Raw genomic sequence first — 25171 nt, 5'->3', positions numbered from 1 at the left:
GAGTAGAGCTGCCCAAACTATTAGGAATCAGGGTGGGGATCATGTTACAATGCAGAGTCGAATTCAGTGCCCCTGAGGTGGGGCCGGAGACTCTGCATTCTACCATGCTCCCAGGTGATGCATAGCTGCGGGTCAGAGGGCCGCACCTGGAGTAACAAGGCAGGACCTAGACTGACATAGATTCACAAGAAATTCTAACAAGGTGGGCGTTTAGGAGGCAGTGCCCACCAAAGAATAAAATAAAAACAAGAAGACATCTGGGCCGTAGTCTGGGCAGAATTTTGACTCTCACCTGAGCTGCACTGCAGGCCGGGCCAGGAAGAAGGTGACACTCAGGACCTGTCCCTGCCTCTCAGCCATGTGCCAGGTAATGGCCACGTCTGTCAAGATCTCTTGCCTTTCCTAAGAAGTCATGATTCCAGTAATGTAGACTCTTAAACCGGGAAACTGGCACTGCTGCTTTCCCGGTAGAAGGGATTCGTTTTGGAGTAAGGATCACCGCAGGAACCAAAAGATGATTCAGGAGAGTGATGTGTGTTACGTTTTTCACAATTTTGTAAAGACTAAGATCTTTTGGAAACTCTTTGTACTTTTTTCTTGTGACTTTTTATGCATCTGAAATTATGTCTAAATGATAATTTTTTTAATAAAAAAATCTAAAAAGACTCAAATTCTGAGATTTTCTTTTTTTCCATGTCTCTTGGGAAAATTATATATTGTATTTCTCCCCAGGAAGGATATTTTCCTGACATTTGCCTTAAAAGTTTGCTGCTTTACTCTCATTCTAGTAATTAGCACCCAAACTGCACCCCTCTGTTTTTGAGACAGCAGAGTACTTCATTAACTGGAACACCAAATAGACTCTCCTCCTTGAGGGGAAAAAAAAAAAAAGATCACAAACATCCTTCCTGCACTGCTCTCCATACCATTTTTTCCCACCTGAGCTCCCCCAGCACCCATAGACTGCATCACACTCTAACACTTTAGTATGTGGTCTTTTATTTTTAATCTCTTTTTAGGTAAAATCTTGACTCTCAAATTCATCTGTAAATTTAAAAAAATGGAACTTACATATTGCTTCTTCTGTACCTGCCATAGCCCCCAACAGAGGGCTGGGTACAGAGCAGACACTCGGTCAATATCCATCACCTGAGGGATGCAGGGATAGCCAACCAAACCTTGCAGCTCTTCATCATAGTCGGTATCCTCGTAACAGTGAATCGGTAACACGTGAGTTCCCCTTTGGAAAATAGACCTCATCTGTCATGTTCACCCAGATAAGCAAATCCTCTGCCTAAGCAACAAGCCCATCCTGAAGGTGCTGAAGTGCCTCAAAGCTCTGAAGGTTTCTATGAGATACAATTCAGACCACAATCTCTGGGGCTCAGGCTCTCTTGGTTCTAACAGGCTCCCATGACTTTCTAAGTTAGTCACGTTACTCAGCCTTACAGTCTCGTCTGTTAAATGGGGATAAGAGTAGTGCCCACCTCAAAGACTTCATTGTAGATTAAATGAAGTAGTCCATACAGAACACCTGACAAAAGAACTGTACCATATTAAGTGCTCCATAAATGTCAGGGATTCCCATCCTTCCTTTGTGAAATGGAGAAAGCCAGGTATTAAATCCAGAGGCTGAGTTTCCTACTCCACTGTCCTTTCAGAGGAGCAGGGACAAGGGAGGTGAGGCAAACATGGGTTGTGTCTTCATATGTAAGTTTTCCCAGAATTGCAGAAACTCACAAGATTGCCTCAAATGCCCTCAGAGACATGCCACAAAATGGCTGCATCCTGCATTGATTTCGTTCAAATACTAAATTAAAGTTTAACTTCCATTAAGACCCCCCCCCAAAAAAAAAGAGAGAAAGAAAGGAGAGAGTGAGAGAAATCACGGATACCCTAGCTTCTGGGATGCAGCAATTCCTTCTGCTGTTTGATACAAATAACTGGGAATTTGAGCAGATAATTATGAAGGACAGTTGCTGTCGCAAACAGATCTGTTCACCAAATAAATAAAATTGTGAGGCACAAGCAGAACCTGAGTTGGTAAGAAAATCGCCAGGGCATTGAGGCACCAAGGATAGCCAAAGAGAAGCATCTAAGTGCCAAGTATTTGTTTCTATAGCATTTGTTTGCCTTCCACCTCATCCTGCCCTAGGGACTGCACCCACACACCCAAATCCTGGCACTCCTCCTTATACTGTCCCGCGACCTCGCTGGCACTTCTGTTTTTCAAAGCTCTCCGCTACCTGCTTCTTTTCTCTCATCTTTGTGAAGTAGGTGGATGCAGATGGTTATTCACATTTTAGAGATGAAAAGGAGATGCAGGCATGCTAAATAACTTTTTCTCCATTACAAAGCTAACCTCTAGCAGAAGTCAAGTGCACATAGATGTCTCCTGACTTCAGACCCAGTGCTGGTTCCGGTTCTGGCCCTGCTCGCCTTTGAATTCTGTTATAATCTCGCACAGGCAACTGGCCCTGGTCCAATCGTTACCAGCTCTTCAAGGTCACAGACTACCAGATGTTGAAGGACTACAACCCTTTTACACCGCCCCATCACCTCACCACCCTGCTCTTTTCTTGGACTTCTTTGCACCTCTACCAAGCAGCCCCTCCGTGTAAGGAGCCTGTAATGCAAAGCCAACCTCTCTGAAGTATCAGATTTGTTACCCCCACATCCTTCGCAGTGGAACCAGGACGGAAGGGGCGTGCGGCTGCCTTCACTGTTTGTTATTTCACTACTGAGTTGGCAAGGATGGAAGCTGCTGATTTACAATTAGAAGCAGCATGCTTCTTCAAATATTAATATTAATAACTACAATCCTAAACACATGAAAAGACCTTTTCATCTTCAAAGCACTTCGCAGACATTAACTCATTCGCTCTCCCCCACCCCACCCCGTCCACGCAGGAACAACAGGTAATGAGGGTCTCAGTGACCCAGCCACCCACAGGGTGTAACCCTTGTGTGCAGAAGCAAACAGGTTCTCTGGAGATAAAACGGAGGCGATGTAACCCAGAACCCAGCTGATGACAGAGCTGAAGTGTCCGTAATCTTACAAATCAAATGGAGCTGCAGAGTTATCATTTTACAATCTGTTTCCCGATGTTTAACAAATATCTTTTTTCAGTTACAGTTACACATCAGTGACATAAAGTAGGAAAAAAAAAAAAGGCCTTGAGATTACAAAAAAAAAAAATTTTTTTCACAAAGTAATAAGGAAAGCCTGCAATCAAGTGCCCTGCTCTCTGTAACCCAGCACCTTTTTGAACCGTTCGCCCACATAAATGCTACTTTGAAAGTGGACAGCAGAGGAGTTGTAACAGTGGATGAGAAGAAGCCAAGTAAAATGTAAAATTGTCAGATAAAAACACCGGAATTGCCATCCGGGCTCCCGCTTCTCTATACAGCACCTCTCAAGTCCAGGGGAGAAAAATGCCCCCCTGGCTTGGAGACTCCCCCTTCCAACTACAGTCCTAAAGAAAACAACTGGTACTGGTAAACCAAAAACCAAACCAAACCCATTGCCCTCGGTGGATTCCGACTCATAGTGACCCTACAGGACAGAGTAGAACTGCCCCATAGGGTTTCCAAGCAGACTGTTAAACCCTTGAAGAACTCTGAGGCACAGACAGGGAAAAAAAATCACGACAGAGGCGAGTTTGGCTTGCAAGATTCAAACGTTTAGCAATTTCCTCTGCATAAAAGCAATTCATTATGCTGCTAGGCAAAAATGTACAACGGTAGGCTTGCTAGGAATAAAAGAGAAAAAAAAAAGAAAAGAAAGAGATTTCACTCTTTAACTACAGTTTTATTTCTTTGGAAGTTCTCCAAGACACTAAGAAAAAATATGGAGTTTCTGACATGTAACTTTGAATATCTAACGGGTGCAGGATTTTGTTTTTATAAAGCAGAAAAAAAGAATAAAACGCAGTCTTAATTCCAGACTATTCTAACAAGGTTAGGAGGTATTTTTGAAAAGTATTACTAAATAAACAGTTGAATGGGAAATACAGCAAAATATGAAAAGAAAAAAGGAAAACCCGGTTGTATATCCTGAAAGTTCCCATCAATTTACCCTTCAATTCCACAGAATGAAAAAAAAAAAAAAAAGGAAAAGGAAAATGGACTAAAAAGTTTTAGAGAGAAACTCACAGCTCACTTACTACTTTGCCGGAGAGACTGGATGAAGACTAGATCCTGCGTTTCCCTCACTGACTGTGGTCTTTTCCAATTACCTGCGGGAACCCTTGGCTCAGTGGCGCAAGAGGATGCAAAGACCATAATGTTTCTAATAGAGCAGCCTCCTTAAATTTGGAGGTGTGGTCAAGCCAGGGGGAGCTGGAACAAAAAGCAGTCTTCCGCTAGCCCCTGACACCGCGGGAACTGGCGCCGCGGTCTAGATGGAAAACCTATGGTAACACCAAATCCCACTTAATTTCCTATCCCTTAAATTGTGTTTTAATTCAATAAAACTCACCGGAGGGGACTAAAGGAAAAGGAGCCTGGGAGGGAGATGAGAAAAGAGAGCTGGCTCAGTGGGGCACCGCGGTGTCTCGTCCTGTGCTGAGGCACTAAGATGACTGCTGACTGTGTGGACAGTGTGTTTCACATGTCTTGACTTTCTCCATCATGTCCCCATTCAGTCTAGGCGAGGAGGATAGGAGGGGGAGGAGGGGGACTGCGTAGAAGGCGGTGAGGAAAGGCTCTCAGCAAGCAGGCTGTCCACCTGCTCAGGCTTCTTTTTTGCCTCTATTAACCTGGTGGGAAGCTGGTGTTTCCTAAAGAAAACTATCATCTGGAAGAGAGCCGACAGACCAAATGGAGAGTTGGAAGTTCTGAAATGTAAAGCTAGCATACCCTCTTCTTGTAAGTCTGGTTTTAGGTGGTCTCTAGAATAACTTAATTATAGTGGCCCTGATTCGTGGAACCCTGGTTAAGAGTTAAGAGCTTGGCTGCTAACCAGTTCGAATCCACCAGCTGCTCCTTGAAAACCCTATGGGGCACTTCTACTCTGTCCTATAGACTAGTTATGAGTTGGAATCGACTTGAGGGCAATGGGCTTGGAGTTTGGTTTAGTTTAGGACTAAAAGGGAAGAGAGAACCATATAGTCCCCAGTGAGAGAAAATGTAAACAATGCAATAATAAAGCTTGCATCTGTCCCAGGTGGAAATATGCAGGATCTTTCATTCACATATTCCAGTTTCTGGTAAGAATCTTACAGTGTAGTCTATCTCTATGAATAAGGTTATTTCATGTCAGGTGATTTTATTTGAAGAGTCACTATTTAGCTGCTTAATCTAAGAATTTTATCCTCAAAGAAAGATTCTATTTTCTTTCAGTAATAGATGGAAGTTACAATTTGTCATGGCTGCCTCCTTTTCGCTTTTTAATGAAGACACAAAAAGTTGACTTTAAAAGTCTATGAAAATCTGAGAAATGTTATTCAGAGCAATGTCACTATCATTCATTACATAAAACTATATAGTGAAAATGCTATTGTAATTCAAGCAGATTTTTACTGCTTATCTTTTGTGTTTACACATTAATTGGGCTAGGAAAAAAGGTTAAGAGATAGTGCTGTCTGTTCAGTTCAGTTTAATAAACTCCTGTGCCAGGCACTGTGCTAGGCACTAGGAATATAACAAGTTCACACCGTTGTGGGAAGACAGACACATAAATCAACCATTCCGATAGAGTGCAGTTTGTGCTGTGACAGAAATCTGTGAAGACACAGCTACAGCAGCTTCCGCCTGTCCTCGAGAGCCCAGAGAGTTCCAGCATGACACTCCCATTTAAGAGCCTGCGGTCAATTAAACCAAGCACAACTCATTACAATGGTGTTCACTAAGTCTGCACAAGAGGTGAACAAAAATGGATGTAGAGAAGACTTGGATTTTTGCCCTGTGCGGGTGTACAGTGTGATTCTTGAGAGGCTGGAGAGCCTGGAGATAGGTCTAAGTAGAGTTTATACAGACAGCAGCTCCCTTAGGGTCTTGTAGTTCCATCCTCTACACTCCCTGCCATGGTAAGAAAGAACCTGAGCTAGGAATCTGAATGGTGCAAAGTAAGCCGCCACTGCCACAAACACCCAGAGAAGCACCTAAAGAAAGAGAGACGTTTATTTTAAATTGTGTCTTCAAAAATACAGCAGGTGGGTTAAGTGGGAACCTATTCTGATCCATGTGCATGGTACAAAGCAAAAGAAAATGATGCTCCAGGACAAAAGATAGGAGGAAGGACAGGACAGGATCTGAGCCTAGAAACCTGCATTTGACTCCTTCCTCAACTGTGTTAATAGTTTGTGATTTAGGTCAAGTCACAAATCCTCAGAGCCTCCGTTTTGTCATCTGTCAAAAAAGGGAAAATTATGCTAGCCCAGCTTCCCACCGGTCATGCAGTTAGTAATCAGAAAAGGCAATGCTGGTTATGCGTCTCCACATTCTGTGATGTTATATTTGGTGAGGAAGGATCTCAGTTGAGATGACCGTATATTTTAAGGTCCTCAAGAGAAAATAAAAATCCAGCGATCTAGGGAACAGGTATATCTTTTGACCCCACGTAAAGTCATGCAGAATGAGTTCTTCGCATCTCAAAAGGAGTATCTCCATAGCCCAGCCTACAAGACAGGGTTTTCCATGTAGCTTAGACACAGTTGGAATAGGACCTAAATGAATTTCTAGAATAATTGTTATTAGCTGCTACTGAGTCTGCCCCCCGACTCTTGGTGGCCCTATTTGTTATAGAGTAAAACTGCTCCATAGGATTTTCTTGGCTGTAATCTTTACAGAAGCAGCTCACCAGGCGTTTCTTCCGTGGAGCCTCTGGGTGGGTTCGAACTGCCAACATTTATTTTAGCAGCAGCAAACAAACTGCTTGCACCACCTAGATTCCCTGCTAGACTAATTACCGCCAGCATATTTACTGTTGTTATGGTGAAGAGCGCTTTTCACTTACTCAGCATGATAAGCTACATTACAAGGTAGTATCTCTGAAGTAGAATAATGGATAAGGGGAATGTGAGAATCTTATCTTGACAAGGATCCTCCAGCCTCTTCACCACCAACCTTCCCTCACTCCTGCCCACCCCTCCAAGACAAGGCAGGAGCCCCGTCACAACAACCTCAGGATCCCTTCCTCCATCTCAGCACACAAAGACAGTTAAGTCTGAAATGAAGAATGGAATTAAATTTAATGGGAAACAAAGCAAAACATCAGCCATTTTTTGCATTTTACATATTATCTCTTCTTTCTTTCCATCTCGCTTTAAAAAATGTGTCATGCTTCAGAAGACTACATGTAAGCAGGGAAGTAGTATCTAAACAAATTATCAAAACCGAGGACGCTAAAATCCAGATACCATGACAAGTGCAGTCGCCACCAGTATTGAACAGACACCAGAAGAAAAGATGAAAGGAAAGCAAGGCCCAGAGAACCTTTGTCTCTTCATGCTCCAGCCCTGGAATCTCTTATCCTGTGTTTTGTGATGACTGTTTCTCCTCCCCTTGATCAAAAGCCCAGCCTTTGTCTTGAGCCCCAGATGGATCAGGAGTGGCACACAGGCGTGTGTACACATCTGGCACCCAGGTGCTTGTCCTTCTGTGTGCCAGAGCCCACGGAGAAGCCAGATTTCCTGGCAGAGTCACCCCAGAACCCCATCATGTGTGGTTCCATTATTGTTTGCACTGACTTTCTGGGTTTTTTATTCCTTCCTCTCTACAATGTAAAATGTGCTGAGAGGGCCCTAGAGGGATATCCTGGGAAATAGCTGAGAGGTTTGTGAACACTGCTTGGCCATCCTGGTTCTACGGGGTCTGCTCAACATCCTTTGGATTCCATAAATTCAGAGAGTCCTGACAGAATGGACGATTATGGGTAATTAAAGACCACTGAAAACGTCATTTTTTACCACCCCCTTCTCTGACCCCTGTTCCTTTCCCTATACTTTTTGCCTCTCTGTCCCCCTGGTCTCTCCTCCCTCAAAGTACCTGCATTTTTTCTCTCTGCCAATCAGCTACTACAAAGTTATTTTTCATATCTCGTTTTTTTTAATTAGAAAATTTAATATGTTGTTGTGGCATAGTCAAACAACACCTCATTTTTTTTAATTAGAAAATTTAATATGCTGTTGTGGCATAGTCAAACAACATAGAAGGGGATGATTAAAAGCTGAAAATCATCACCCTGTCTGTTTTCACCCAATCTTACACCAAAAAGTCACTGCTATGTACAGTTTGATATGCAGCCTTCCAGATTTTTTCCTGTTTTTATACAAATACTATACCTTTTTCCTGGGATTCTGTTGTAGACTCATCATCCATCAGTTTGTGGCACTATGATGGCTAGCATGTTGCTATGATGCTAGGAGCTGTGCCACCAGTATTTCAAATACTTGTCACCCATGATGGACAGGTTTCCGTGGAGCTCCCAGACTAAGACAGACTAAGAAGAAAGGCCTGGCAATCACCTTCCAAAAATTAACCAATGAAAACCCTGTGGATCACAACAGAATATTGTCTGATATGGTGCTGGCAGGTGAAGCCCTAGGTTGAAAGGCACCCAATATAAACAGCAGCCCCAGCAATGGACTTCAATGCACACCAATAATCATGCAGATGTTACGGGACTGGACAACATTTCGTTCTGTTGTACATGGGGTTGTGTGATGAGTCACAGCTAGCTTGATGGCAACTACTAACGTGTTGTAGATATTGTTCTACAACTTGCTGTTTTGTATTTGGTAGTCTATTTCCTGATGGTTTCTTCCCATGTCAGTACCTGTGGAGCTACCTCGTTCTTTTTAGCACCCAACCAGCAGTCCTCTGTCATGTCTTTTAAGTTCAGCTCAAGCCCACTTTCCTCTGTGCTTCCCAGAAACCCTGGCCTTCTCTTCCTGAACACTTCCACGTACCCATCATCTTGCTCATATGTCATCACATTGTGTTAGTTAAGTTTTTATATCTCCTTCCTTATCTTTCCTGCCTTATCTCCACCACTAGAATGTGATTCCAGGAGAGCAAAGTCTGTGCTTTTGACATCTTCATATCACCAGTAGTCATACACTGGTCCCGTAAAGATTACAGCCAAGAAAACCCTATGGAGCAGCTCTACTCTGTAATACATGGGGTCTCCATGAGTCGCAATCAACTTGACAACAGCTATCTTATCATTATCAATGGCAGGGCCAGGGTTAGGAGCCCAAGGCTTCTCTTTCCCAATCCAGAGTCGTCCTCACCACACTCCATGAATCTTCAGGGGATGAGAACCGAGGGGCTGATGTCCCTTCTGGCCGGAATGCCAGCTCACACCGGGAGAGACAAGACTGACTCAGCCCCGACAGTGGAACTAAAACATGCTGAGAGGAGGGGTCCTGCCAAGTCTGTAGGAGGACAGCTGCAGCTGTGCCTTGGTGGCTCACACCAAGTAATGTTGACTACGTTAAATTTTCCTTTTGAAACAGTCCACTGATTACAGATTGAGTCCAGGCTTGAAGTCAGGCCCTCCTCTCCAAGACAATTACATCAGGGTTAACCTTTTGAGTTTTCCCAAGCATGTTTTGTAGTCTGAATTTGGAAGTCTGCCCACTTTCACTGGAGGGAGAGAGAAATCATTAATATGTTTCCTGATCTATACGGCATGAAATCCATTGCCATCAAGTCGATTCCAACTCATAGCTACCCTATAGAATAGAGTAGAACTGCCCCATAGGGTTTCTAAGGAGTGCTTGGTAGGTTCAAACTGTTGACCTTTTAGTTAGCGGCTGTAGCTCTTAACCACCCGCCACCAGGGTTTCCATACGGGGTAAAGTGGCCCTAAATCCTCTATTTCATGTGGGGGCGTAAGGTCTTCTGGAGGCTCGTGAGCTGTGCTTTATCCAAGGTGCTCAGGAGGGTGCAGTCGCAGCTCCAGATGCACCCTCTGTGTGTTAGGCGTCTCTCCACCTGTGCCTTGCCCCTGGACTAAGGCAGGAGCCTCTGCTCAGGCAAGACATGCTTCACAGTGCAGGACCATCATGACCATGAACCCTAGAAGCCACGAGCTTAGAAACATTTTAAGTGATTCTGCAATCTCATCCCCTTTCAGGTAAGCAAATAAAATTAGAGAGATTAATTTCGTGGATAAGGGACTAATAAACAGTCCTTCTCCAAGCCACATCCCTTCAAAGCTAGATGTTTAGCCTGTTTGTAGTGACACAATGCCTAAGTGCTCAGCTGCTAACCAAAAGATCAGCAGTTCGAACCCACTAGACACTCCATGAGAGAAAGATGTGGCAGTCTGCTTCCATAAAGATTACAGCCTTGGAAACCCTATGGGGCAGTTCTACTCCGTCCTATAGCATTGCTATGAGTGGGAATCAACTCGACAGCAAAGGGTTTGGTTTTGGGGGGATTTAGAAACCATTACTGGAGCTCTGATGGCACAGTGGTTAAGTGTTCGACTGCTAACCAAAAGGTCAGCAGTTGGAATCCACCACCCACTCCTTGGAAACGCCTTGGCTTTTTCAAACATCTGGTTTGTATACTTGTTAGGAAACCCTGGTGGCGTAGTGGTTAAGTGCTACGGCTGATAACCAAAGGGTCTGCAGTTTGAAATCTGCCAGGTGCTCCTTGGGAACTCTGTGGGGCAGTTCTACTCTGTCCTATAGCGTTGCTATGAGTTGCATCAACTTGACGGCACTGGGTTTGGTTTTTTATACTTACAGGGGTTAAAGCCACTGGATTTTGCAACCAAAGTGTTTCTTTCCCCATTCTATACTTGTCCCATTCTGCTTCAGGACTGGTATTCCATTTCTACACACCTGTGCACTGTGAAGAGTTTTCTGTGGCCAATAGCCACTGATAACAATGAGTGACATATTTCAGCATTTTTCTGACCTGAAACTCTTGGAAAACAAAGTAGGAGGGAGATAAAACCCAAAAGGTGAGATCCATTCCAGAAGTCACAAATCAGTTGCTTCTGTTTTAATCACCCGTAAGGAAAAACAGTAACAGGAAAACACACCATATGTAAGCTATATTACCCAGATACCAGAAAAAAAGGCACATGGTGTGAAGTGGTGCCTCATTCTGTCTGTGTACACAGCCTGCCTTTGCTGGTTAGCTCTTCACATCACTTTGTGCCACATAAAAGATAAATCATTCTTCTGACACGTTTTATTTTTCTGTTGATTGGATGGACGGTCATGATGAAACAGTTGTGTGATGTGTGCTGTGGGACAGAGTTGGGTACCAGAATTTGGTATCATGTTGAATGATACCAGCAAGAGTAAAGGTAGAAGAATGGAATATCAAAGAGCCAAGAGTTAAGATAAATTAGATAATATACAGCCAAAACCCACCCACCCGTCCACCCATCCATTCGTCCATCCGTCCATCCATCTGTCCACCTGTCCATCCAGAAATCCGTCCGTTTGTCCATCCATCCATCTTTCCATCCTTCTGTTCATCCATCTGTCTACCTGTGTGCCCGTCAGTCTATCCATTCATCCATCCGTCTGTCCATCCATTCATTTGTCTGTCTATTTATCCACCTATTTATTCACCCATCCATACTTTACGTTTCAGGCACACTGCTAAGTGTTTCAAGAACAATGGTAAACAAGCTTAATCCGTTCCCTGCCCTCCATGATTTTACAATAAACAAAGCATACAAATATTAGCCAAATAATTACAATATCATTTTTGCTATAAAAGGATAGGTAGTACACTAATGAAACATATAATGGGAAGACATAATCTAGCTGTCGGAGGATGGAGAGAGGTGCGGTCAGAGAAAGTCTTCTTGCGTATGTAGAATTCAGGTCAAAAGTAGATTTACAACTGTCTGAGACATCTGGATCTTCTTAGCTTTTCTCCCGAGTCCCTAAGTTTAGGGATGGTCCTGGGTTATGTTGAGGAACAGAGGGCAGTATCCAGAATAAAGATGTTAGTAGTAAGCCAGGCATTTGGTTGAAATAGTATTCCAAAAAGGCACAAAAACAAACCAATCCAATCCCAATCACTCATCAGCACCCAAATAGCGAGTACATTAAAAACTGATGAGTATGACTTCCTATAAATCTCTCATCACGTTCGTGGCTGCAGCTGACTTTTGTTACTGGACTTCTGGTCCAAGGCACATTTTGAAACAACAAAACTCACCCTCATATTTTGCGGTACATTGTTCTTTTCTCTCCCTGGTCTACTGGGGCATCTGGTGTGAAGACGGGAGAATTACTTACTCATCAGCAGATCAGTTAATCTGAATTTTGCTTCTTTAGTGCTAGTTTTTGTAGCTCCAAACATAGACCCCAGGTGCTCAATATGCGGCTGATACCATCACCCATTGCCATTGAGTCGATTCTGACACACAGCAACCCCGTAGGACAGAGTAGAACTGCCCCACAGAGTTTCCAAGGAGCACCTGGCAGATTTCAAACTGCAGACCCTTTGGTTATCAGCCGTAGCACTTAACCACTACGCCACCAGGGTTTCCTAGCAAGTATACAAACCAGATGTTTGAAAAAGCCAGCTGAGGAAATCACATAAGCTTGAACTCAACCCTTACACAACCAGCAAACATCTAGAATTGCCAAAATGCTGATCTTTCTTCCAGGGAGAGGCTCGTGACCTGACAGAATCTGGCTCCTTATCTAATGAAATTGAACTCCTATTTTTTTTTTTCTTGAAACTTGCATCACAGCACAGTATGATACAGTCCAACGTTTTTTAAATCTTGTTTTGGTGGCATTGGAAAATGGCATTTAGTAACTCTGAGTGTTTGGATAAGAAGTACTTCTACATAGGATCACAAGAAACAGCAACAACAAAAAAATAAGAGTTAAAAAGACACAGCTGCTCCTTGCTCAGAGTAGGGCTAAAACCTCCGGCTGGCAGAGGTACAGAAGGACTGGTACTTGTTCAGATCATGCAAGCCAGCTCCAAAGGTGATAAAAATTCAGGAATTTTAGGGGGAAGGATTTATATTGAAATTATGCTCTTCCTCTAAAATCACTTTCCAAGATTGAAATTCAAGGACTTTAATCTTGAATCCAAGAGCAACTCTGCCTTCTAACTCTGTTTTTTTTTTTCCAAAAAATTATTATTCTCTTTTATTCCAAAAGTAATAAGGGTTTATTGTTTAAAATTCAGGAAATACAGAAACAGTCAAAACAAGAAAATTAAATTCATCTATAGTCCCCCACCCAGAGGTAGCCAGAATAACATTTCAATTGATGGTTCTTGTCCGATCTTTTCTATGCTGATAGGCATTTTTTTTTTTTATTTTATAAAAAATAAAGTAGATCATTTCACATATGGTATTTTAACATATTATTTCTTAGTTATAAAACTTAACCTACTTCAATGCCATTAAAGAGTTGCCATCTACAGGATTTTTTTAATAGCTGCCTGGTATTCTCACATGTGTTCCTAAAAAGTGTAGAAATGTAGCATAGGACCAAGCCTTCATTTTATACTGACTCTTCCAGTAATGAGAAGAATCATGAGATGAGGGTTCAATTCCTAGTTCTACTAACTAGTTTTGTGTTTGGAGCAAGGTCTCTCGGCGCTGGTTTTCTCATCTATGAACTAAAGAATTACATAAAAGATTTCTAGAAGGTCCAGGGAGAGGACTTATGATACATAAACTTAGATCATCCATAGTTTCTTCACTATTCCACTCAGCCTACTACGAAAGCTCCACAGGCGAGGGGTTTCCCCTTCCCCTTCATCCTTTGATTTGTTTTCCTTTGATTTTTTTCCATTTCCTTTCCTCTGAAACAATGAAATGTGTTGCCTTTTATCTGCTCATCAGAAGACAGGTCCTTGGCTTCTTCTTCCACTGCTTTTGCAAGCTCAGAGACTGAGAAATGAGACGGTTTCTGATGAGCCCCAGGGATACAGCAGGTACGCATGCTCCTGCCACCGGCTCGTATAAGCTCCACACCCCTTATACCAAACATTGACAGCTGGAGCTTCCAATAAGTCTCTGACTCCTTGCAGCCTCCAGCCAGAGAGAGACTATGAGGAAAAGTAAAAGACACATTCATTTTCTTTGGACCAGAAACAGAGAAGCTAATCTCTTCCTCTGTAAAAGGGACCAGTAGGGGTTGTGTGTTCCACATCAAAGAGAGACTAGGAAGAGACCATGTTTTTCCACTACAGCCCCTGAAAACAGATGGGCACCCAATATGCCCATGCTTTGGAATGTAAAAGAACTCCCGAGACCTGATACGGCAGTTCATAGGAAGATTCACAGGGTTTCCTGAAACTCCCACATGTAAGCCTGCCTGAGTGGGTTCTTGAGAGGTATGTTTCATGCCCATTGCCTGAAAGGAAGGATCCATGCAAGTTATTTGCTCAACTGGCCTGAGGCTAGTAAAGACCAGGAGATTAAATACAGGTTTGAATTTTATCTTTGCATATCACTGGAGTCTGCCAATTTAAGTATCTTCAAAAGAGCCAACATCTCTCACCAAAGAATCTTCTGTTGCATATCCACAGAGAAGATATGAAGAGCTTCTGATGTTTTGCTTTTATCATGAATTCCATTGAGCCCAGAGACTTGTTATACTGGTGTGAAATAGGAGGGGACAAGAAAGAGCCCTGGCACGTTATATTATCTCAGGAGGTGCTGATACTCCCACATACTAGCAGCAGGATTCCAAGGAATGATGACATCAGATTCCTGAGCATCTTCTGAGACATTCCCTTCTTGATTATTCCTCTCTGGTCCTTGTCAGTGTTCCCAAACACAGCAATGATATTCACTGAACTATACACCATTCCCCACCGTTGCCTACGCTCCTAATGAGAAAGCCTCTTCTCGCTGAGCTGTTGAAAAACAAAATGAGATAATAGAGAAATGCTTTGAAAGTAAAGTGCTTTGCATATGAAAGGGGCTGGAGATTTTGTTTATGATAGCTCAGAGGACTCCTGGCTTGTCTCAATGCAGCAGTAGGGCCCTACTGGCCAAATATGTTATAATATTTCATTTTTGGAACCAAAATTCCCTGGTAGTAGTCAAGTGGCCAGAACTAGGATCAGTAGATAAACCTTTTTGTTGCCTTCGAGCCAATTCCAACTAACAGCGACCCTATAGAACAGAATACAACTGCCCCCATAGGGTTTCCAAGGCTGTAAATCTTTATGCAAGCAGACTGCTGAAATCTTTCTCCAGAGGAGGGGCTGGTGAGTTTGAACCACTGACCTTTCGGTTAGCAACCGAGCGCAGGTCAAAATTGGCAAAGAGATTTTTGAACACTTAGAGTCATTCAAAATGGAAATGAGTGCCTAGAAAGGTGCTGAATAAGTGCAAATCAAGCTGTAGGACTAACTAGCAAGGAAGCTGCAGGGACCTTCTTGCACTGGACCAGACGAAAGCCCAGGTTCCATCTAAGCTTCTGTGGACCTACTGTGATGATGATCTCTTCTGTCGTTTTTCAGTATGTAAAGGGCTGTAATGTAGATGAGGAAGTGTCTTACTTCAAAGAGTCAAACTAGGACAACTTGTGCACAACACAGGAAGAATACTCAAGCACTTAGAAATGTTATATAATTGTTTCAAACTCAGGTAGACTTATCAAAACAAACCTGTTGACATAGAGTCAACTCTGACACACAGCGACCCTGCAGAACGGAGAGGAACTGCCCCACAAGGTTTCCAAGGCTGTAAATCTTTAGGGAAGCAGACTGCCACGTCTTTTCCTCTAGGAGGATTCAAAGTGCTGACCTTTCTGTTAGCAGCCAAGCGCTTAACCACTGCGCCACCAGGGTTCCAAGTACTTTCAGCTATAGGAAAATAATTTGAACAAAGCTAACCTACTAGTGTTAGGCCTCATCCTTCTGGTTCTTAATCCACTTCTGGGTTGCTGTTTCATATACCTCCTCCATCCAACCCAAGGCCACGGGCATTTGGCCTATCTGCAGTCTACAGTTCAGAGGAAAGCCATGCCTTAGGGGCCATTTGCTGAGAGCCCTCTGGTCCCACTGCCTTATAAACGCTTCCCTTCTTAGACTCTCTCTCTCACTCGAAAAATTAATGTGCTTGGGATACTCTCTGCCTCCAGGAACTAGGTTGAGTTGATTGTAAACTCTTGGCTGGAATTTTCTCTTTCTAGTTGGGTGATTTGTGTGGTTATTATAGCATGGAAGCCCCCTCCCCACTATTCTCCTGTAGCAAAATCTTATTCAATCTTCATCTCCTCTCCTCTCCTCTCTGAATCTTCCTTGCCTGGTCTGGCCCTTCCCCAGAGCCACCACCAGCAGCACTATGGGGTCATTCACTCTCGTAATTACATTCTGCAGAAATATAGTAAGTATTTGTGGCCTTATACATGGGCTGGTATTTACAGTCAGGGTGAGGACTTGTCTTATTTATCTTTTTATCTCCAGCACCTCACTTGATACTTGGCCGTTAGAGCCTAGAAGGTCAGTTACAAATGAATCCAGTGATAACCTCAAATGAAACAAAATATGAATATCTTAAAATTTTGGATATAGTTAAGAATCTCTGAAATGCTTTTTTGGGTTACTGTAGAAAAGGATCAGAGAGCAGAAACGCCGCCCGCCCCCCCAACTCAGGGGCTTTGCCCTTCCCTCCTTCACTTCATACATGTCAACTTACCAGTGAGGCCTTGCCTGACTACTCTGCATAAAATAAAACCATATGTCCCTACCCTTGATTAGGCTAAGTATTTTGTGTCTTATTGATAGTTGTTAAGTTTAGAAGTAGAGGTTGAAGTACATCATTTAAAATATGGAATCAGCTATCAAAACACTAAAGATAGAAATGGTCTAAGTGGTTACCTCATAGGACTGTGAGTGACGAATGGATGGAGGTGTAGACTTTCACATTTTATAACACGATGCTCTGTTGGATTTTTCATTATCACACAAATACATATATACTTGATTTCTAAAGGTCGGATTGGAAGGTGCTGGTCCATTTCCCCTATGACATTTGCTATGTTAGTGATGAGATAATTCAGACCAAGAAAATTCTCAAAGTGAAAATTTGACTTTTTTTTTTTCTGATATGGCTTATAAGGGCACAATGAGGCCCTTTGGAAAGACTACAGAATCAAGAGAAACAGTAACCCTAGGCGAATCGTTTAGTAAAGAGCCATGCCTCAATCTTCTCACTCTTGAATGGGACCCTATAGCCCATTAGATTTTGCTCCCTTATTTAGAGTCCCAAAAAGATGAGAAATTCAGATCCTAAAGGATAGGAAGCCCTGCCAGGGTTGTTTTCAGCCTATGTGAGCCAGGAGTTGTGGGGAATAGCAGGGAAGATTTCTGCATTTTTGGCGTGCACGTAAATGTGCCAAACATTGTTTAAATTGCTCTCCATGATTTTTAAGTAAACAGCTCCTAGGCTTCTCGTGGTGAAATCAAGTGTCCGCGAGAAGATCTTCCAGAGAAGCCACTGACTTTACCGACCACTCTGCAGCCAGCCCCCCACACAGTCACAGCACACCTTGACAACACTCCAGGGGAGTGGAGAGTGGGGAGCGTCCTCCCAGAGACCTGTAGGGCCAGCCTCACCCTCCCTATCTCAAAGACCTGGATTTTAGACATGGGTTAGCAGACCCCAGGCATCGGCTCATCCTATTGCGTTAGACTCTGAGAGGACAGTGGATGGTGGCCCCTGCCCCCCACAGGCATGGCTCTCCTCTGCTAAACAAAGGCCTCTCCAGTTCCTCTCCCCTCAGTGATGGCGTTTCCACTGGGTGCGTTGGGTTGGGTGGGGGTGGACAGGAAATATACAGAAAATGGAAAACAAAAATGATTTGTGCAAATCCTCATCTGGGAAGCCTGCATTCCTGGTTGCCTGCATTTATAATATTAAGGGTGGAAATTACAAATACGGCAGTCAATGAGTTAGCATGAATCACATCTTTGTTCTTCAGCAAACCCTGCCTGGAAAGCTGAAGTTCAGGCTTCTCATTGACTTGCAGCATCAATTTTATAGACATGGCTTTCAAATTTGCCCAAGACCCATTCTCCTCCCACCAGGCCAGAAAGACTAGGAAAGGGTGACCACACAGCAGGGCACCTTGTGGTCAGGCTTATGAAAGGGGCTGACTCTATGCATTGCCTATGCACTCCCCCCACATTGGAAAGGTGGTAGGAAAACGGCCCCATGGAGGGGTTTGGGAACAGAGAAGAGAAGCTAAGGGGAGTAATATCCTTCTGGCCCCGCTACTTGCCACCCACATCCATGGGCTAGATACTCTTCCTCAGTGCCAAGCCTGTCCTTTGCAGTCATCCTGCAGCCAAAAGGCAGTATAAGAAGGCAGCCAATAACTTGTACAGCCAGGCAAGCAAAAGCCTTGACTGGAGGCAAGGCCCTGGGCTGACAAGGAGGGAGGTGAAGTATTCTGTGTATGTGGAGATTCCTGCCTAAGTTCCACATGCCCGCACACCATTTAACTTACTTGTCCTCGCAATAAACGGATTTGTGTTCTTACTGGCCTGGTAGGAGGTGAATGGGCCTTGGGCAGATCTGAAAGCCATTTGTAGAGATGGGACAAGACTCTAGTCCTTGGCCTCCTTGCTTTATGGTCTTTTTCCCAACCACATTACCAGTGAATGTCATGAAAAGCAGTTTTTGACTGAGGGAATTCTATCCCTTGGTCTGGTAGCTAAGGCTCAGGGAGACCTTTGCTAGAGTGGGAGAGACTTGAAGCCCGTGTAACCCTGCCCTACGCAGATCTAGAAGATCGGATCTCGCATTGCTTTCCAACACTCTGCTGTCCAGCATCTCTTGATCTCATATTGTCTTCCAATACTCTGGCGTCCAACCTTCTCTTTTACAAAGACTCAATGGAAACTCATTGCCATACAAATCCCCTGTTTCACATTGAAGCCCTGCCACCAACAAAGTGGGGGTATTGGATAAGATGATTTCCTTCCATATCTAAAACATAATTCAAAAGGTTTACTTTTAAATTACTGTTATTCTGTTTTGTTTTCTTTTTTATTGCCTATCTTCTCTGGTCATGAGTCTGCTGCACAGACTGACCTGAGGGGTTCAAATTTCCCTATGGCAATTTTAATTTTCACACTAACAAAATAAACATGGCTACCTCAGTATTTCATTTTCCTGTGCTGATGGAAATTAAAAGTCAGCTAAGCTAATTAGGCTTTCCGACCTTTCCCTCCCTAGGCAGCTTGATGTTTTGATGCTACTGACATCATTAACATGGCAGCTGTCATAGCAGTTAGCAATGGAAAGACCCATTAGCTCATCTGGTCCCACCTCTCTGCCAGGACAGGATGTAGGCCCTAAAAATGTTTCCTGGTCTAAGGGCTACTTCAGGGTTTATTTATGTTAGGTTGCAGCAACACGATTCAAAAAAACAGGAAATAGAGTCTTGTATTAGCTAACTATGATATCAGTTGTAACAATGTATTGCAAGCTTTGTGGCAGAGAGCTCCATCTCCATACAAGGCTGTACTGGAACTTCATCTAGTGTCAGGGAGTCGGTGCAGCTGACACAGCACTGATAGGACCTTGGGAGTATTGCATATTGCTGCTTTCCCATTTCGTGGGGACAACTGAAAAAATCCCTGGTAGCACAACAGTTAAACACTAGGCTGCTAACTGAAAATTTGGCTGTTCGAACCCACCCAGCCGCTCCATGGCAAAAAGATCTGTCAATCTGGTCCAGTAAAGATTACAGCCTAGGAACCCTCTGGAGCACAGGAGGTTGCTATGAATTGGAATCAACAGCACCTAACGACAACAACAAGGCCATCAGAAATAAAGGAAATTATACCAATTTGTGAAGCTCTTAAATTGGTCCTAATTGACTGAGCTCCTTATGGGCAAATTCATTGCCTCCTTTGCCTTAAATTGTGATTGGAGCTTAAAGACATACTCAATGAAGTGTTTAGTTAATTAAGATCGATTCAAAAGAGGCCCAACGTCTGGGGTCTTAAATGCTAACAAGCGGCCATCTAAGATGCATCAATTGGTCTCAACCCACCTGCATCAAAGGAGAATGAAGAACACCAAGGTGACACGATAACTATGAGCCCAAGAGACAGAAAGGGCCACATGAACCAGAGACTTACATCATCCTGAGACCAGAAGAACTAGATGGTGCCCGGCCACAATCGATGACTGCCCTGACAGGGAGCACAACAGAGAACCCCTGAGGGAGCAGGAGATCAGTGGGATGCAGACCCGAAATTCTCACAAAAAGACCAGACTTAATGGTCTGACTGAGACTAGAGGAATCCCGGCGGTCATGGTCCCCAAACCTTTTGTTGGCCCAGGACAGGAACCATTCCCGAAGACAACTCATCAGACATGAAAGGGACTGGACAGTGGGTAGGAGAGAGATGCTGACGAAGAGTGAGCTATTTGTATCAGGTGGACACTTGAGACTGTGCTGGCATCTCCGGTCTGGAGGGGGAATGGGAGGATAGAGAGAGTTGGAAGCTGGCAAAATTGTCACGAAAGGAGAGACTGGAAGGGCTGACTCATTAGGGGGAGAGCAAGTGGGAGTACAGAGTAAGGTGTATATAAACTTATATGTGACAGTTTGACTTAATTTGTAAACGTTCACTTGAAGCTCAATAAAAGTTAATAATAAAAAAAAAAGAGGCCCAAGTTTAAGAGAGAGAAGAGGAAAGGGAAAGTGCACAAGGATCCCTGGGTTCATTTATACAGACGAGCATAGGTATACAATGTCCCAGCTAAATTTCAAGAACCCTTTCCCCTGCTACTAGCTGCATTGTTAATAACAGCTAACCTTTATCAGACATCTACTAGTTGTCAGGCACTGGGCTAGATATTTGATATGTATTATCTCATTTAATCATCACAACAACACTTGGGGAGGTGATATTATTATTTCTATTTTGCTGAGAGGAAAAATAAATAAATAAATAAGGCTACAAGAGGTTAAATAATTTGCCCACAGTCACACATAAGCAAATGGCAGCCTGAATTCAAATCTAAGTGAGTTTAACTCTTGAGCTCATATTCTTGTCCATGGTGCTATCTTGCCTTTCTGCTCTTGGCTTATTTTTAGAGGACCAGTGCTTTTCAGCTAACCGAAAGGTGGGCAGTTCGAATCCATCAGGCACTCCCCGGAAACTGTCCTATATGGTCACTATAAGTCCAAATCGACTCAATGGCAACGGGATTGGTTTTTGGGTTTTAGTGCTCTCAGAGAAGAGAAGTGATAGGCAATATCGTGGTTTTTGTTTGTCTTTTAATTTAACTTTACCCCACATTTCTTAGGGGGAGTTGCTTTTCCTTCCCACTCTCCTTAGTTCTCAACTGACCTTCACTGTGTCTTCCCTTCCTCCCCCCGCCAACTTTCTCTTCTTTTCAGCCTTTTTCCTATCAAAATCCTAAATGATGAGTGAACTAGAGAACATGGTGGCCATAGTCAAAGACCTTGGGTAACTCCACTTTCCTCTCATCCCTACCTCAAGCTCAGGATGCCACCTCCCATGAAGCGGGGTCTAGCAACACCTAATGTTTGTGTAGAGTTTACCCAGTACCTTCACTCTCACTGTCCCATTTGATCTGTGAGACAACCACACCAATTAGGTGGGGCAGGATTGTTTATCTATTTGACAGAGAACAAAACTGGAGGTCAGAAATCTGGTACAGCTGGGATTTGAGCCCAGATCTGGTTTCAAGTCCCATCTGTTTTCCTCAAAACCACAGCAGCCTCTCGTGCAAATCAGAGCCTGCCATTCATGCTGCCCTGAAGAGATAGTTCTCTTCATCCAGAATTCCATGGTCCACCCTGTGCAGCACTACTGTCAGTCATGCAGATGGAGCTTTCACGATGAGCTGAGGTTTCAATGAGATCTCATGTTTCCGTTGGGTGTAAGACTGTTCTTTTCCTTACATGTAAACCACATTATTTTGTTCTCTAGTTGTTTGACTTTTGCTTTAAACATGGTCTTGATATAAAGGGAAATACAAAGGTCTTTTGTGTCAATCAATACAAAGCTTATCAACAAGTCCAAACATAAATAAACCATTTTCTTTGAGTTGATTCTGACTCATAGTGACCCTACAGGACAGAGTAGAACTGCCCATAGGGTTTCCAAGGCTATATAATCTTTATGGAAGCAGACTGCCACATCTTTCTCCTATGGAGCAACTGGAGGGTTTGAACTGCTGACCTTTCGGTTAGCAGCCAAGCACTTAACCACTGCACCACTAGGATTCCTTCCAAACATAAATATGCATCTATAAATCCGGAGTATAAACAGCAGTGAAATACGAGTCCAAAGATACGTATTCTAGTCCAGATCTCCCCATGAATTCTGTGAAGCTTTGGGAGGTCTCTTAAGCTCTCCAAGCCTCAGTTGCTGCAAAGGAAACCAAGTTGATGGGCTAGATGATCCCTAAAAAGTTCTCCCAACATTAAAACCAAAACCAATTGCCATCGAGTAGATTTCAACTCATGGCAACTCCATGTGTGTCAGAGTAGAACTATAATCCAGAGAGTTTTCAGTGGATGAATTTTTAGATGTAGACTGCCAAGCCTTTCGCCCGAGGCACCTCTGGGTGGACTTGAACAGCCAACGTTTTGGTTACTAGCCATCTGCAGCACCCAGGGACTCTATGACCTCGAGCAGGGGAAGTATATTTGTTGTAAGCAATTGCTATAGTAAAAGACTGGAATATTTCCTACCTAGGATGGCCAGGCAAAAAAGTGTAGGTAAGGAGATGTCCAAGGGACAGAGGTATGCTGTGGGACTGAGTAAGAGCAGGTGGGTCTGTAAGTGAAAGAACAGAAGTGCTGAGAACCTTCACTGAGGAAAGAGGCCCATGAGAGCTCCGTTGATGATGTCTGGTCCTCTCTGTGAGTGGTTTTCAAACTCTGGGTAGACTTTTCTTCTATTAAATCTGTTAAAAATGGACTTAGAAGGATTAACTTATCCAAACAACATGTAATAAGCCCTTCTCTGTTCCAGATATTTGATAAGAACTGAAAATGAAAGATAAAATAAGATTCTGTTCTTAAAGAACTTGTAGTTTATCAAAGAAACGAGTAACAAGATGATCTAAGTTTCTTAGCGGAGGCTTGTGAAAAGGGTTAAATGAGGGAAAGGAGAGTTAGATAAGGGAAGTGAAATCTGATCACCTCTGAGGATGCTTTCCCCTCCAAAAATTCTGTAATTGCTCATTGTGTTTGAACATCACAGTATCCTGGGCATTTTTTCCACGAAAGATTCTCCTCATCTGCCGCCTCAGTGCTTGCAAAAACTAAATCTAAAACCCTGCCATTTGTTCCTCTGCAGCTTGGCTGGATGCATTACCTTATACCAACTCATAATATTCTTTAATAATTTGATGTGTGGTAAGTCCTAGTTCCCCAACTACATGAAAACTTCTCAAGGGCAGGAGCAGAACTCATGTTCATTTTGTTAGTTCCACAATACCTAGCCTAACATGAAGCACATCAAAGTTGTTCACCTGTTCCCAGGAGCATTCCTGTTCCTCCCCAATCAGGGCACGCAGTAGGATCCCACTTTCTTGCCCATTAAAATTGGGTGTGGCCAAAGGACTTGTTCTTACCAAGTGCTCAAGGAGGACTCGAGAAACCAGGGAGATCACGGTGAATGAAAGATCAAATAAAGCAACAGTCTCATTCTTCCTGGGCTGAGTTCCAGGACTTTCCAGAAAGTTGAAGGTTATTCGCCTTCACTGTGTTCACCTAGCCATAAGACACCAGCCAGAGAGGCCTCAGGACAGGTGAGAACATGGAAGGTCATCTGTTGGTCTTCATCCCCAGATGACGCCGCAGTTATCCTTTTGTTCCAGCTCTGTGGCCCCAGGAGTAGCTGTAAGGGAGGAGATTTGCTTTGAGTTTCCGCCGCCTCCCTTTTCTCTGTCCTTTCCCCTGGTTTGATCCTACCAGGGCCCAAGCACCCCATGTTTTCTTGAAGCTCTTCCCCCAAGAAAATTATTCCCCCTGGTAGGGTGGAGAAAACAATGGATTTGGAATTAAAAGATAGATATCCAAATCTGAATGCTTTCATGCTAGCTTTTTCCTATTGTCACAGAGTCTCAATTTCCTGGAAACGGTAATAATCACTTTACAGTAATTTTTTTTTATTATTGTTATAATAGTAACAGATTTTGGTTTATTTGAACAGCAGAGATAAAAAGGGTCAATTGTAAAATGTTTTCAAAGGGCTCAAACTCAACTCACTCATGTCTTCATTTATTCTTCCATCTACTCATCCACTCAATATAAACGTTTATTCTGTGCTAAACAGTGCTAGGTGATAAGAGAAGAAAGATAATCGAAAGCTGGTCCCCAGTTTCATAGAGCTTACAGCAGAAGGAAGGAGTCAAATACATAAGATAGATAGGTAGGTAGATAGCTGCCATCAAGTTGACCCTGACTCATGGTGACCCTAGGTACAAGAAAATGAAACACTGTCTGGTCCTGTGTCATCCTCATGATCACTGGCACATTTGAGTCCATTGTCATGGCTGCTATGACAATTCATTTCACTGAAGGTCTCCCTTGCCCTGGCTGGTCCTCTACTTCATCAAACAAGATGTCCTTGCCCAGCAATCGATCCCTTCTGATAACATGTTCAAAGTAACCAAGTAGGACCATGTTCTGTTGTGATCCATTGGGTTTTCCTTGGAAATTTTTGGAAGTAAATTGCCCGAACTTTCTTCCTAGTCTGTTTCAGTCTGGAAGCTCTGCTGAAACCCATCTACCGTGGGTGATCCTGTTGGTATTTGAAATGAGTGGCATAGCTTTCAGCATCACAGCAAAAGCCAAGCCACCACAGACAGACAGGAGGTGGAAGGTATAAAAACAGATTATAAAACAAAGCACAAATGCAGAGTTTGGAATATGCACATGGTATTCTACAGGGTCACCGTGAGTCAGAATCGACTAGAAGGCAAATCTGGAGATGTCAAGGGAAGCTTCTTGAGAAAGGAAATGCCTGAGCTGAGAGTCCAATGATGACATAAAGCGAAACAGGTAAGAGAGACAGAAGGGAAGGAAGGCTGGGATGAGAGAAGAGAGGAAGAAAGGTTAATTCAGAAAAAGGGAGGTAAGAAAATGAGAGAGGAGAAAAAACACTTCCCTGTTGCTGGAACATGAAGGAGAAGGTGGAGAATCATGAAAAGATTTCCCCTCACCCACCCAGCCCTCCTTTTAGTACGGAAACCCTCAAA

General features: G+C 43.3%; 1 long non-coding RNA gene across 1 annotated transcript in view; it reads right to left on the bottom strand.

Annotated features, from left to right (window-relative positions):
• Positions 1-4269, bottom strand: part of LOC111752662 (uncharacterized) — a 31765-nt gene extending 27496 nt beyond the window's left edge. Inside the window, exon 1 of the long non-coding RNA XR_010317994.1 lies at positions 4167-4269. This is a non-coding gene — a long non-coding RNA (uncharacterized LOC111752662). The remainder of the gene's footprint in view (positions 1-4166) is intronic.
• Positions 4270-25171: the final 20902 nt, after the last annotated feature.

The sequence above is a fragment of the Loxodonta africana genome, chromosome 15, assembly GCF_030014295.1.
Source record: "Loxodonta africana isolate mLoxAfr1 chromosome 15, mLoxAfr1.hap2, whole genome shotgun sequence".
In the NCBI taxonomy this organism is placed as follows: Eukaryota; Metazoa; Chordata; class Mammalia; order Proboscidea; family Elephantidae; genus Loxodonta; species Loxodonta africana.
Note: the sequence above shows the minus strand (reverse complement) of the source record. Positions and strands in the feature narration are given on the sequence as shown.